Genomic DNA, 14,536 nt, shown 5'->3' on the forward strand with positions numbered 1-14,536 from the left:
TGCACGTCTTTCATAGTGAAGACTGATGCAAAATACTTACTGAGTTCCTACACCGTTACTTTGTCCTGCATCATTATCCAGCATCATTATCCAGCAGTCCAATATCCACTCTTCTCTCTCTTTCACTCTTCATGTGTCTGAAAAAAAATTCTCTTTTATATTATTGGCTAGCTTATCTTCATATTTTATCTTTTCTCACTTTATGGCTTTTTTAGTTGCCTTCTGTTGGCTTTTAACATTTTCCCACTCCTCTACCTTCTTACTCATTTTTGCAATATTATGTGCCCTCACTTTTGTTTTTATGCTGTCTTTGACTTCCCTTGTCAGCCACGGTTGCCTCATCCTCCCTTTAGAATACTTCTTCATCTTTGGGATGAATCTTTCCTGCATCTTTTGAATTTTCTCTGTAAGCACAAGCCATTGCTTTTCTGCTATCATCCCTGCTCGTGTCCTATTCCAATCAGCTTATCTCTCATGCCTCTGTAATTCCCTTTACTCCCTTCAATTTAATCTTCTCCTCAAACTGCAGGGTGAATGCTATCATATTATGATCACTGCCTCCTAAGGGTTCCTTTACTTTAAGCTTATTAATCAAAACTGGATTATTACAAAGCTCCCAATCCAGAATTACTGTTCCCCTAGCAGGCTCAATCACAAGTTGCTCTAAAAAGCCACCCTGTCGGCATTTTACAAATTCCCACTCTGGGAATTCAGTATCAACCGGGTTTTCCCAATATACCTGCATATTGAAACCCCCATGATTATTGTAACATTTCCCCTTTTACATGCCTTTTCTATCTCCTATTGTAATCTGTGCTCACATCCTGTCTACTCTTTGGAGGCCTGTATATAACTCCCTTCAGAGTCTTTTTACCCTTGCTGTTTCTTAACTCTACCCACAAGGATTCTGATCCTATGTCACCTCTTTCCAAGGATTTGATTTCTTTTTTTTTACCAAAAGAGCCACCCCAACCCCTCTTCCTACCTGCCTGACCCTTTGATACAATGTGCATCCTTGGCTACTAAGCTCACAGTTTTGATCTTCTTTCAGCATGGCTGCCAATCTCTGCTCCACAAGATTATCTACCGTATTTTGTATACTGTGTGCATTCAAATATAACACCTTCAATCATGTATTCATCACCCTTTTTGATTTTGACCAACATTACATTTTAATATCCCACTGTCTGCAATTTTGCCCTGTCCTAACTCACAGTCTCATTTCACACTGCATCAAGTTACATACCAGCTGCCCCATTGCTCTCGTTCCTGTCCCCCTGCCAAATTAGTTTAAACCCACCCCCTCAGCTCTATCAAACCTGCCCACAAAGATATTGGTCTGCCTTGGGTTCAGGTCTAACCCATCCATTTTGTACAGGTCATACCTTCTCCAGAAGAGATCCCAATGATCCAGGAATCTGAAACCCTGTCTCCTGCACCAATTCCTCAGCCACACATTCATCTGTAAAATCAGTCTATTCTTACCCTCACTGGCACGTGGCACAAGCAGCAATCCAGAAATTACTATGTTGGAGTTCCTGCTTTTCAGTTTACTGCCTAACTCCCTATATTCTATCTTCAGCACCCCCTCTCTTCAGACTCAGTGCTAGAGACCTGGTCACTCTCCCCCCCCCCCCCCCACCCCACCGTCCCCCAACTCCCCCAACAGTATCCAAAACAGTGTACGTACTATTGAAGAGAATGACCACAGGGGTCATTTGCACTGACTGCCTACTCCCTTTCTCTCTCCTGATAGTTACCCACAGACCAGCCTCCTGTGACTTAGGGGTGACTGTCTCCCTGTAGCTCCTATCTATCACCTCCTCATTCTCTTGTGTGAGTCAAAGGTCATCGAGCTGCAGCTCCATTTCCTTAACACAGCCTCTAAGGGGCAGCGGCTCGGTGCACTTTGTGCAGGTGTAGTTATCAGGGAGACTGGAACTCTCCCAAATCTGTCCCAAGTCCCTGAAAATAAGATGGTAGAAACAGCGTTACTCACTCCATTTGCTTTGTTTTGCTGTATTGGTCCACATGCATAGGTGCCTCTTTTGTTTTCTAATAAATCCATAGCAATAAAGAAACAGATTTGGCCCACTGACTCCATGTTGATCATCAAGCACACATTTACACTAATTCCACACTAGGCATATTTTATAGAACCCCCACCCCCATTCCCATCAATTCTCCACCTCCTCAATTCTATCACCCACCTACATTAGCGGTAATTTACCATAGTTAAATACTGCAATCTAGAAGCCCATAATTCCTGGGAATGTGTGAGGAAACCAGAGTACCCAGAGGAATCACAATGAGAACATGCAAATTCCATACTGATAATTCTGGAGTTCTGAATCGGACCCAGCTGATTACAGCAGTGCAGTTACAGTTCTGCCAACTGTACCACTGTGTTGCCCTGTGCCATTCTATTTCCTGTTAAATAAGGAACTTGCTCTTTCTTATTTGAATGTCTGCATTGAATCCATAAATTTTTGCTGTAAATTTCACTCACCTAAAGTGTAGAATTAAACAATTTATTTAGCCAGAAGAATGTGTAAAAATATCTGTTGAAGCTGAAGCCTATAAGAAAATCTCAGCAGTATTGATCATTTACCTCATTATGAAGTGGTTTAATAAAATCACCTTCTTGATATATTAAGGAGCTTTACTGTAGATTTAGTAAAAGTAATGTTTCCTAGAGGTGGGGTAGGCATCACAGAAATGACTGATAAGATGATAAGAAGATGAAGCACCAGAGTTCAGGTAGGTAAGCTCTGCTGTGTTGATGTGTGGGTAACATTGGCTCATCCTCTAATCCCCGTGCCAAATGGCTTCTGCTTTCAACTCATGAATCCTGAGGAACTACTGAGCAGAGCTGGGAACAAAGCCTTCACTGGGCCATGCCTTTTAAATCACTTCAAAGTTTTATTTGCTGATGATAGAACACAATATCCACAACCTTTCAGGAAGAACAAAAACATACAGTCTCAAAATAAAGCATTCATTATTCCACAGAAAAGTTTGTTTGTGGAGACAGTTCAAAGCCAACCAATACACAAGCCATTTCCATTTTTTAAAGATTTAATATTAATCAACAATAAGTAGGCCACTAGAGAGCAGTATTTCCTTAGCTTTAAGCAATGGATAATCTGATAAATTATTTAATATCTTGAAACACTATTCTACTTTATTATCTTCAATGGTAAACAAACCAGCCATCCAAATGCAACTTCAGTTTTGAATAAATGATTCAGGTTTTTCAGATTTAATGCCAAAGTAAGTGGAACCAATTTTTCAAAGAATACTTTAACTCATCTTGGTCACCAGTGATATCTAATGTGGCATTAAATGTTCATGTAATTTGAACAGTCTCTGAAGTACTTACTCACCATGAATGTAGTTTCCTTTATCAATTAAATTTAAACAACAGTATGTGAACATCTGACCAACGCCAAGGAGTAAATTACATAAGTTTCAGGTGTCATTGTAAATTACAAAGGCAGCTGAGGAGTTAAGAATGGAATCTAAACTTTTGTTAGATTGAGTCACTTTAAAGCTCACTTTGGGATATTGTTGTGTTTTAAAATATATAATCCTTTTCATTTTCTCTCTCATAAGTGCGTTTTGTAATTGGAGCATATTTATCATGGGGTTCCATTTACCTTTTCATTAAGAAGTATTTCAAGTTCGAACACCAGTTTGTAACATATGGAGTCAGAGTATGCATTAAAGACATTGAATTTTCTCTAGAAGCCTTAGCCGAGATTATAAATGAATCAGCTAGCAGAAAGATTGTATCTTACCCAGGCATTCATATTACTGTTAATAAACCATGCGGGCATAAACATTCAACAGACGTACATCATGGAAAAAGCATTGAACAAAATGATTATGAACTTTACCTCAAAGTTACAGGCAAAATATCACAATGTCAATCACTTAAGATCTCAGAGGTACATTAACATCAGTCTTGTAAAAGCCACTATGGCAGAGACACAGCCAATATCAGCCGAGAATTTTGTTACACATTCGCGCTCTACGTTGAAGAAAGAATGGTGTTACAGGCAATATGTCACAATGTCAATCATTTAAGATCACAAAGAAATATGAATATTGGTCCTTTAAAAGTCACTATTGTCTACAAACAATATCGGCAAACTATTTTGTTACACACCTACATACTACATTCAAGGGGAAAAAAAGTTTGGAAACCTAACCCATTTGAATTATTCCCATTTATGTTGCATTGTTAGTCAGCAAAACGAACACAAGATTATTAATGCAACAAGTGTATGCTTATGAGTACATCTGAATAGCAATTTCCCGATTATTCTACTGTATTTTAATCAAAAGTACTCAAATGTGAGAATGGACCATGTATAAATTGAATCCTTGCAGCCACTGGTATGTTTTGAAGGATCTGTGCATTAGCTCCAAATGTACACTTTACTTAAAACAAAACAGAAACCGCCCCCCTTAAATTTCTTCCTTTTTCCCCTAAAAAAGTCAATAAATTATAATCCTCTTGATAAGTGAAGTTACGGGCTGTGTGGAAGGACTTCATCTCTGGTAACCCATCTGAAAAGACAGCCAAGTTGTGTAAGTGCAAAATAATTAAATAAGGTATGTAAATAGCTTTTATTCAAATTGTAATTTATTTTTTCAGTGTCTGAGAAACTGAAATTCTTTATTTTAGTACAGAAGTTGTAAGTTCTCTATTTTGTATGCATTGCCTGCTTGCAGTTGTTTTCCTGATTTGTAAAATGTAATAAAATATCACTTGGAATGTAAGCCCAGAAGAAGCTTGCCATTGATCATGAAACATGATGAAGCCTGAGGCCTAGACACAAATTTCTGTCAGCTTTAAAAAAAAAGCAAATGAGTAAATGGCACCTCTTGTTTATATTCAATGTTCTTCTGTTTAAGAAACTAAGATTTGGTTGTGATGTTTATGGAAAATAATGCACCTTTAGCACGATTGCTGTACAAAAAAAATCAAATGTCAGTACTTCCTGTAACTTCAAAAGATTTATTACTAACAACCTAGTATTGATCAAATGTCTATTCCAAGTGACTGCACTATTTATATCTACCATGCAGAAATAAAACATTCTAAGTGTTCTCCAAGTGAATAGTGTCAAGAAACTCGTATTCCTTCTTGCAGACTTTAGATTAATTCTAGTTTAATTTGAATATATTTGTATCTGAGAGCACGTGGGTCCAGAGACTATGTGACTTTTATGCAAATTATTTAAAGAGTAATTTGTAATGGGGAAATGTATTGCAGTAGGATCAGCTTTTGCAAGTGTCTTTTAATTCTGAGGTGCTTTGGGAAAAAATACACAGGAATATATTCTGTACACTCTTGAAGCACTGTCATACTTTCATTATTTTCACTTTTAACTTATTTTTTATTTTATTTTTGCGATACAGCGCAGAGTAGGCCCTTCTAATCCGTGAAGCTATGCTGCCTCAGCAACCCCGACGAACACAATTAACCCTAACCTAATCACGGGACAATTTACAATGGCCAGTCCACTTACCCCCTAGGCCTTTGGACTGTGGGAGGAAACTGGAGCAGCAAGGAGAGCCCATGCATTCCTGGGGAGGACATATGGAGTCTCCTTACAGAACGGTGTTGAAATTGATCTCCGAACTGCAGAACGCCCTGAGCTGTAATAATGACACACTAATTGCTACGCTACTGTGGCTTTTGATGAAAGTCTGCACCACTCGGCTAATTCTTCATTATCACTGTCACATAAATTTATCCACATCAGTTTGTGTGATTACTTCCACAACTGAAAGAGCAAAAGGTATTTGGAAAACTGGATCAGAATATATATTGCTGTTTAAAACTCCTTGACGGATAGAAAAATTTGAGACCAGGGTTAAGAGAAAAATCAAGGTGTGAAATAGATTTGCCAAGCTGGGTGAAAGACAATACTAAGAGGCTCTTAAGTAATATTGACCATAAAGGGTTTGTTCTCTTAATGACTATCAGGACTACCTATGTGTGGAGCTGCAGGAGATAGCTGAAGTTTTTATTGTCTATTTCACTTTAGTGCTTAGTCGGAAGAATACAATGGATGTCAAAGCAAATTTCCATGTAGCAGGTTGATCTGGAAGACGAGGTCTCGTAAGATTCATGGGAGTGAGGAAAGTAGATTCAGTATTGATTCAACGATAGGAAATAGAAGGTGATAGTTGAAGGTCAGTTCCCTGACTGGAGGCCTGTGTTTAGTGTTATGACCTCTGATATTATTTATTTATGTAAATGATTTGGATAACAATGTGCATGGCAAGCTCAACGAGTTTGCTGGTGATATTATAGTAGGGGTTCTTGTTGACAGTGGAGCAGGTTACAATGAATTGCAAAGATATCTTGATCAGTTAGTGAGATGGGCTGCAGAATGGCAAATGGATTTCAACTTAGCTAAGTATGAGGTGATGCACTTTCAACACAGTCAAACTGGGATAGGAAATGTAAAATGAATGGCAGGATCTGGGAATGCAAGTGCACGATTTTTTGAAAGCAGCCGTGCAAATAGAGAGGGTGGTCAAGAGGATGCTTAGCACGCTGGTCTTCATCAGTCAGGGCATCAAGTTTAGGAGTAGGGACATTATGTAGCAGTTATATAATTCAGCGGTGAAGCTGCACCGAGTATTGTGTACAGTTTTGGTTACCCTGTTACAGGAAAGCTATCTGTTAAGCCGGAGAGGGTGCAGAAGAGATTTATCAGAATGCTACCTGACTAGAGGGCTTGAGTTATATAGTGAGGTTGGCCATGTTGGATCTTTATTCCCTGGAGCGCAGAATGATAGGTGACCTCACAGAAGTTGTTAAAATCATGAGGGATTTCGACAGGATGAATGGTTTTAGTCCTTTCTCCAGGGAGCCTAGAACTAGAGGGCACAGATGCAAGATAAGGCGGAAGAGAATTAAAAGAGAACTGAGCGGTGACTGCTTAACGCAGAAAGTAATGAATACCTGGAATGAGTTGCCCGAGGAGGTGGATGAGGCGGGTACAAATGCAAAATTTACGTGGCATTTGGAGAGGTACATAGAAGCCTTGGAGGGTTATAAACTGAATGCAGGCAACTGGGAGTAACAGGGAGAATGCTGTAGACAGCACGGCCTAGTTGACCTGAAGGACCTGTTCTATGCTGCATTTCTTTACAACTCAATGACATAACACTTTATACACTTGAGAATTCATTCTTATGCACGTCATTTTCTTCTCCTGAAATGATTAGCTTCTGCTGACAACTTTTAGGTTGCCTCTGGACCCATAAGCAATTATTTAAGTAACACTCATTCTGTAAGGGAGTGAAGGCTTTCTACTTCCAGGGTGGTGGCGACTATTATCCTGCCTTCCACTTTCAATGCCAGTAACGTTCCGAAAGTCATAGCGAAGCCTGAATTATTGTGAGTTTTAAATCCCTTCTAGTTCAACAAAAGAGATGTGAAAAGTGTCATAGTACAAGTTCCTCCCTTCAAAACTATACAATGATTTAACAGGGCATTTTTTCTTTAGTTATTGTAATATTCTGTCTGGTTTCATTGAGCAGGTTGTCAACTTGTACTGAGCAGTGGATGTTTCTGACTGTATTTATTTAAATAGTGTTTCCAGGGAAACACATTTGCTAAACAGTATGATGAAATATGTTTCATAATAGTTACCATTGGATTGTACAGTAATTGTTGTAATGACAAAAGTATTTGGTCACCAAGGTCAATCAATTTTTAAACATTTATTTTTTTTAAAGAGATGTCATTCTGCTTTTAAGCAACACACATAAAAGTTGCTGGTGAATGCAGCAGGCCAAGCAGCATCTCTAGGAAGAGGTACAGTCGACGTTTCGGGCCAAGAACCCTTCTGTTTTTGTTGTTTTAGGCTGATCAATCAAGGAAACAATCATCATGTTAACATAGAAAAGAGTCACATTTCTTATCATTTTCAGGTGCCCCTTTTGAAGATAAAAATGTAACAATGATTTTGACTTGGCCCCAGTATGATCTTAGGAAACTAAATCCAGTAGACTCCTCTGTGAGGAGGAACAAATAATACAATATTTTAAGCATTAAATCTTTTTTAAATCAAATAATTATATCATTCTAGGTGAACCAGGACACTCTAGAGTGCACACCAGATCCAGAAGGCAGCAAGCCTTCTGCAGTCACTTCGACTGATTTGCTGCATATTTTCAGAGTTTTGCATATTAATTTTAATTTGTAGTGTTTTAATTTTCCTTCTCTTCATCACAACACTAATTATTAGGTTCTGGTGGCGGCTGATATTAGCTGTTAGGTTTGCTGCCTTTGTATGACCAGATGTTTGACCAGATGTCAGGAAATTCCGAAATGAGGCACTTTTCCAGACACACAAATCAATAAAGGCTGGGCTACACTTGAATGAGCTGGGATTAGAATTTCACAGACCTTGCCAACCAATTTAAACTTAATTGGCAAAGGAACAACACCGACAACTCAATGGAGAATGGAAAGTAGGGGTGAAAATTTGTTTGAATTTAATAAGATATGTTAGTTTACTTTGTAAAAAGTTTTTACTTTTGAATGAAATCTATCAAGTATGATTTATGACGACCATATCTTTCTTGAAAATTAAGCTAGAGTTTTAGGTATTTTTAGCAAAATGCCAATTACTGAAGTAGATTAATGAGATACAGATGTTGACGAGACTTCTGCCATATATTTAGAGTTACAATTAACATATGGGGTGACCAGCTCCCTCTTTGACAACTATGCTTGTCCTTAGGTTTATGCCATTGCCTGTTTCAACAAGTCAAATAATTTTGATGGCATGTCATACCCGGAAAAGAATGGATGCCTTTAGTGTTCACTCTGCTCCTGTCAATCTACATAATCTTGTCGTAGCATGCTTGCTTCCATCTCTACAATAGTTTATGTAGGAAAGCAACTATTTAATTTTCAGACATTTGAACATCTCACAACTGAACTACTTTGCAACAAGAAATGCAACTACGTTTGGCAGTAGTTCAGATGAAAGTAGGTCCTGAAGCCTTCCTTAACATTTTTAAGCATGTGCCTACACCTCAGTCATTATTTTTGATTTAGCACTTCCAGAGATCAGTGTAAATTTCATGTTCCTGTGCTCCCTGGAGAAAATAAACTCATGTAACATGGGTTGCAGAAAAGTCGTCTCATTTAATTTGACTATACTTCTTTGACTCCCAACTCGCTCTGTTTAAGATCTAAGTATTGTAATAATAGCTCGATATGCTAAGTAGCCACTGTATCGGGTACAGGAGTGTGGCCTTCTGCTGTTGTAGCCCATCCATCTTCAAGGATTGATGTGTTGTGCATTCAGAGATGCTTTTCTGCACACCACTGCTGTGATGCATGGTTCTTTGAGTTACTGTTGCCTTCCTGTCAGCTTGAACCAATCTGGCCATTCTCCTCTGACCTCTCTCATTAACAAGGCGTTTTCATCCACAGAACTGCTGCTCATTGGATGTTTTTTTTTCGCTTTTCGCACCACTTTCTGTAAACACAAGAGATTGTTATGTGTGAAAATCCCGGGAGATCAACCATTTCCAAGATTCTCAAACCACCCTGATTACATTCCACAGTAAAAATCACTTCGATCACACTTCCCCTCCATTCTGATGTTTTGTCTGAGTAACAGATGAACCTCTTGGCCACGTCTACATGCTTTTATGCATTGTCTTGCTGCCACATGATTGGCTGTTTAGATAGCAGATGGGATGGTGTACCTAATAAAGTGGACACTGAGTGTATACAAAGATGTGCCAGTAGATTCAGTATTTTATGTATTCAACCTTGAATTAAGGTTCTGTAGTGCTTTTTGACTAATTATATATACGATTTTAAATCGATGAGGGTTGAGGAAGAAAAACTGGCAATAGAAATATTGATGGGAGGAAAATATTGGCCACAAGATCAGAAAGAATGTAAATGATTAGGGTAAGTTACTTGTATTTACGTACAAATAAGATTTAGTGATGTGACAGTAAGTCATAGAAACCCCAATACAAACATGTCACGTAATCATTTTCCCATTTAAATTCTCACAGAATAAACCTCCAGCAAACAGATTAAACAGAATTTATTAAACTGTTCACATGCTTACTGGAGGTTTGTTCTAAAACAGTTTGAATTGGAAAATGGTTAATTCTCATGGGGCTGCTGAGGTCTCCATATCCTGCTGCCATGATCTCTACTTAATAGTTAAATAAAAATAACTTTCCTACGCCAGTGATATTTTGTCTAATTTTTCTACTAATGTTCTTCTCCCCTCAGGAATTTTCTGTTTGCTAAGTACACATGAGCTTTGAAGTAAGGAAAGCAAAGCTAATTGATTAAAGACCCAGAATAATTTTATTCTTATATATGAATTCTGAGTATAGGTATACATAATCCATATATAAAATTAAATGGAAGAAAGTAAAAAGGGAGGTGGGAATGAAGTAGCCATTGTTCCAGAAGGAAACCAAAGGTGATTAGAAACTGGAAATTGTATTTTAAAGTACTGGGTTAGTTGTTGCTAACACCATAAAAATGACAATTAAACTGTCAAATTGATGGAAGCATTGTTTAGAGACGGGAAGCCTCTGTCTCTATCTTCTGTGCCTAAACATGATTCATTCTAACGAATACCCTCTAATATTACACTCACTTATTCAAATAATCTCTTAAAGGGTCATCATTATTGTCATCTTATGTTTTGTCTGAATATTGTCAGCAGAAGCTCTGTCTGTATCCTAAGTACAACAAAAATCAAAAAGGTTGATTTGGGAAATTTAGCAAAGTAATTAGAATATTTTCAACTAGCGTAAGGTATTAGGCTAAATATATTGTTCTGAAATGTGAGCAGCTACATGAATGGTGACTATAGCATTGAATTCAATGGTGAGCAGAGTAATGGCTACCATTAATTACACATTAACTATACCCCACACGAAGCCTTTGTGTCAATGCAATGGGCTTTTCACCGGCTGATGGGTTGATGTAAACCTGTAATATTCAACAAAATTCATCCCAATTTAAACATAATTCCTGTACTTGGTGGTGCTGCATCCTAAAAGAATGTGCGTGTGCAATCACAATGCAGGTATGGATAGTGGCAGGATTGTACTTGTCTCTGTTCTTAACTTCCACTAGTGCCTTTGATGAAACAATTTCTCATTAATGATACTTTATTTTTGTTGGCTTTCCCCAACTCATCACTATCCCTGCCACTCCCATTCTCTGACTACAGCTTGTTTCAAAATAAGACAAGTATAATTACTTATTTCATTAATAGCGGAACAAGATCTCAGTGAAACAAAAAGTGCACTGACATAGAAACTGCACTTCTGCCAAGTAACTTACAATCCAGGTAGATAAACAGGCCTGAGAGACGAGGTAAGTGGTTGTTGCTATTGCACAGTGCTCAAGAGTTTTTCAAAACCTCTTATGTCTATCCAGTATTAATGGTGAGAAACATGCTCCACCTGATCCGAATCCCCTCAGAGTTTGTTCAGTATCCAAAGTACTTATAGTGAACTGTCTCCATAATGGCAGCATCCCCAGTGATGTTCATAGTTGCCTCAACCTTTGCCACACCTTGCTGGACTTGCAGGTTTATACCCGGACATCTCTTCCAATTGAACTTCTATGCACCTACATCTTCAGCAGATGAGACTGAGTGGATGGCTGTCCACCATTTCACACAGACAATATTTCATTATTTTACATTTACTTACTTTGCAGCTCATGTATTTTTGAAAGGCTGGAACAAACCTTGTCCTTGTTTCTTCACTTCATCTCTTTCCATTTTTCCTGGAGCTTCCTGAGGCTTCTTCATTGCAGCATTTTCCCTCAAAACGTTGGCAAGTTTCCACTTGCAGTCCGAAATTATGCCTATAGCTTGTGGAGCAAACATGACTAGTCAAACCATGCAAGGTTGCATGGCAGCAGTAACTTCCATTTATTTAGAATCCTTTAGATCAAAATAAATGCTCTATTACATTTTTAGGGGAGTAAGGAAAAGCTGGATGCAGAAACAAGTATCGGAATGAGTAACGAGGTACTTATAGATGTTTTAAGAAATATTGTTATGGTTTTATCCCTGAGAAGTTAGCGCCCTGCATCACCACCCATGTTGTAATGTTAGTGTGCACCTAATTAAAATATGAATGTAATAGGGTATTTGATTATGATGGGTTCTGTCACCAAGTCTGTCTTATTTTCTTCCAACACCCATATAATTTCTGGGAAAACCACCCAGCGTACACTCATTAGTCCCCTGAAAGGAATCTGTAAAGGTACCTAACAGGATTCATCTGAGACAAAGTCCTGAGTCCTCGAAGCCAACAAAAGAATCCAGCTAGTACTCTGGATGAAATTAGCTAACTTGGCACAAATTAATCAGTCAGATATTAAATTAAATATAAAAGATTTAGACAGTTTCTCAACCCAACAGATGTGTCCTATTACATATTGGGTGCTGGGTAAAACATGTGCATGCCTTGTGGAGCAAGGTTGAGCATCATACACAGATGAACTGTTCAATCTTCCTCACTTTCCATTTCAGTTCAAAGAGTCTGAAAAGCTTTTGTGGAATATAATATTACAATAAATGACTTATCAGTTTGGCTGACACAGCCAAGGAATGGAGCGTGTAAAGGATTTTCAGGATGTATATATGCTTGAGGTTGTCTGTGAGAAACATATGATAGTTATTTTCCAAGCTGTTTAATACCATTGAAGTTCCTTTTCCCTGACAGCCTTGGCAGATGGGCCACTAATTTTTGCAGTTGGGGCCTAGCACACAATGATGTGAAATTCATTTGTCTTACAATAAGTGTGTTTGCTGTTTAATGCAATTCCCTATCACATCTCAATTTGATCTCTGCTCCTGAAATTTTATATTGTGTTAACTTGATAAGTCAAGGGAAAAAAGAATTTCTCCATTTAATAATCAATAATTAGAGGAGAAAAATTTTATTTTTGAATGAGAAGGTTACAGCTTTTTTAAGAATACAATTTTTATACCATGGAAATGACTTGAAAAACTGTGTTGGAAGTGGGCCCATAATTTGTCATATCATGAAATTTATGCAACAAATCTTTCTCTCACTTGCAGCACACTTCTATTTGAATGTCTGTTCTATTATAAATCTTGACATACATATTTAAAAAGATACTGTATCAAAATTATGTTGGGATGAGATCTTCCCATCAATGGAAGAACTGTAGTTTAGCGTTCAGCTGATGTCTATTTTGGAAAGAAAACCCTGCACTCTGACTAACTCAACCTTATTGCTACTTAATTTGTTGGAAACTTTGCTACTTAAACCATAAATTAGAATAAAATGTTTAATTACAATATAAAAATGAAAGGAAGTATAGCTTCAGATTGACAACTGAATTATTATTGGTTCTTCCAAGCCCTATAACTCCCTCATAACTGTTGGTCCTAACTTCCTGTATACATTGCTGAAATACTCTTTAATAAGCAATGAAATGTTCTCACTTCTGTAATGCCTATGATATTCTTTACAGAATATCCCAAAAGGAAGCAATGAAGTACTTTAAAGGTGGAATCTCCATCAAAAGAGGGAAAACACAGCAGTCAGCTTGTGTAGAGCCATGCAACATGAACCAGATAATCTTTATTTCAGAAATGTTGGCTGAGATGACGATATTTATCTAAAATGAATAGATATTTGAAAATAATGATGCAGCCACAACAGTGCCACCATAGAGCTCCAGGACCTAGGCTTGATCTTGACTTTGGGTGGAGCCAGAGGAGAGTTTTCAGGTTCTTCTTAAATTCCTATTGGTTTCCTCTGGTGAACTGGTTTCTCCCACATCCCAAGAATGTGCTGAGAGGTTAATTGATGATTGTACCGTGTACCTTCACTCAGTATTAGTAAGAGGGTATGTGAGAGGGATTAAGTCGTAGGGTCACGGGGGAATTAAACAAAAGGGAATCGGACTGAGGTACAGTCGACGTTTCGGGCCAAGACCCTGATGAAGGGTCTCGGCCCAAAACATCGACTGTACCTCTTCCTAGAGATGCTGCCTGGCCTGCTGTGTTCACCAGCAACTTTGATGTATGTTGCTTGAATTTCCAGCATCTGCAGAATTCCTCGTGTTTACGGAATTGGACTGAGGTGGCTGGACGTAATTGAAGACAGCATTGACCAGAGACAGAATGGCCTCTTGCTTCTCGCTAGAAAGTAAATATTAAAAAGTATGAAGGAAAAACAAATGAGTCCCATGGAACAGTTCTTGAGGAGAACTAGATTAGAACTGAGAAATAAATGGCATCCTTCTGTAATGGCAAATTATAGGAATGAAATCCAGCTTTGCTTGCCAACCTCACCCATCAGTATTTGGTTATACACTGAGGTCAGTGGGAAAGTATGTCCAGGGCTGAGTACATCCAACAGGTGATACCCCCATAGCCTTTGTGAACATGGAAGAATTTCATTAAACTGAAGAGGCTGATTATAGTCCCTCAGTTTTGATTAAAAGTCACCCAAA

The sequence above is a fragment of the Mobula birostris genome, chromosome 23 (assembly GCF_030028105.1).
Source record: "Mobula birostris isolate sMobBir1 chromosome 23, sMobBir1.hap1, whole genome shotgun sequence".
Lineage (NCBI taxonomy): Eukaryota > Metazoa > Chordata > Chondrichthyes > Myliobatiformes > Myliobatidae > Mobula > Mobula birostris.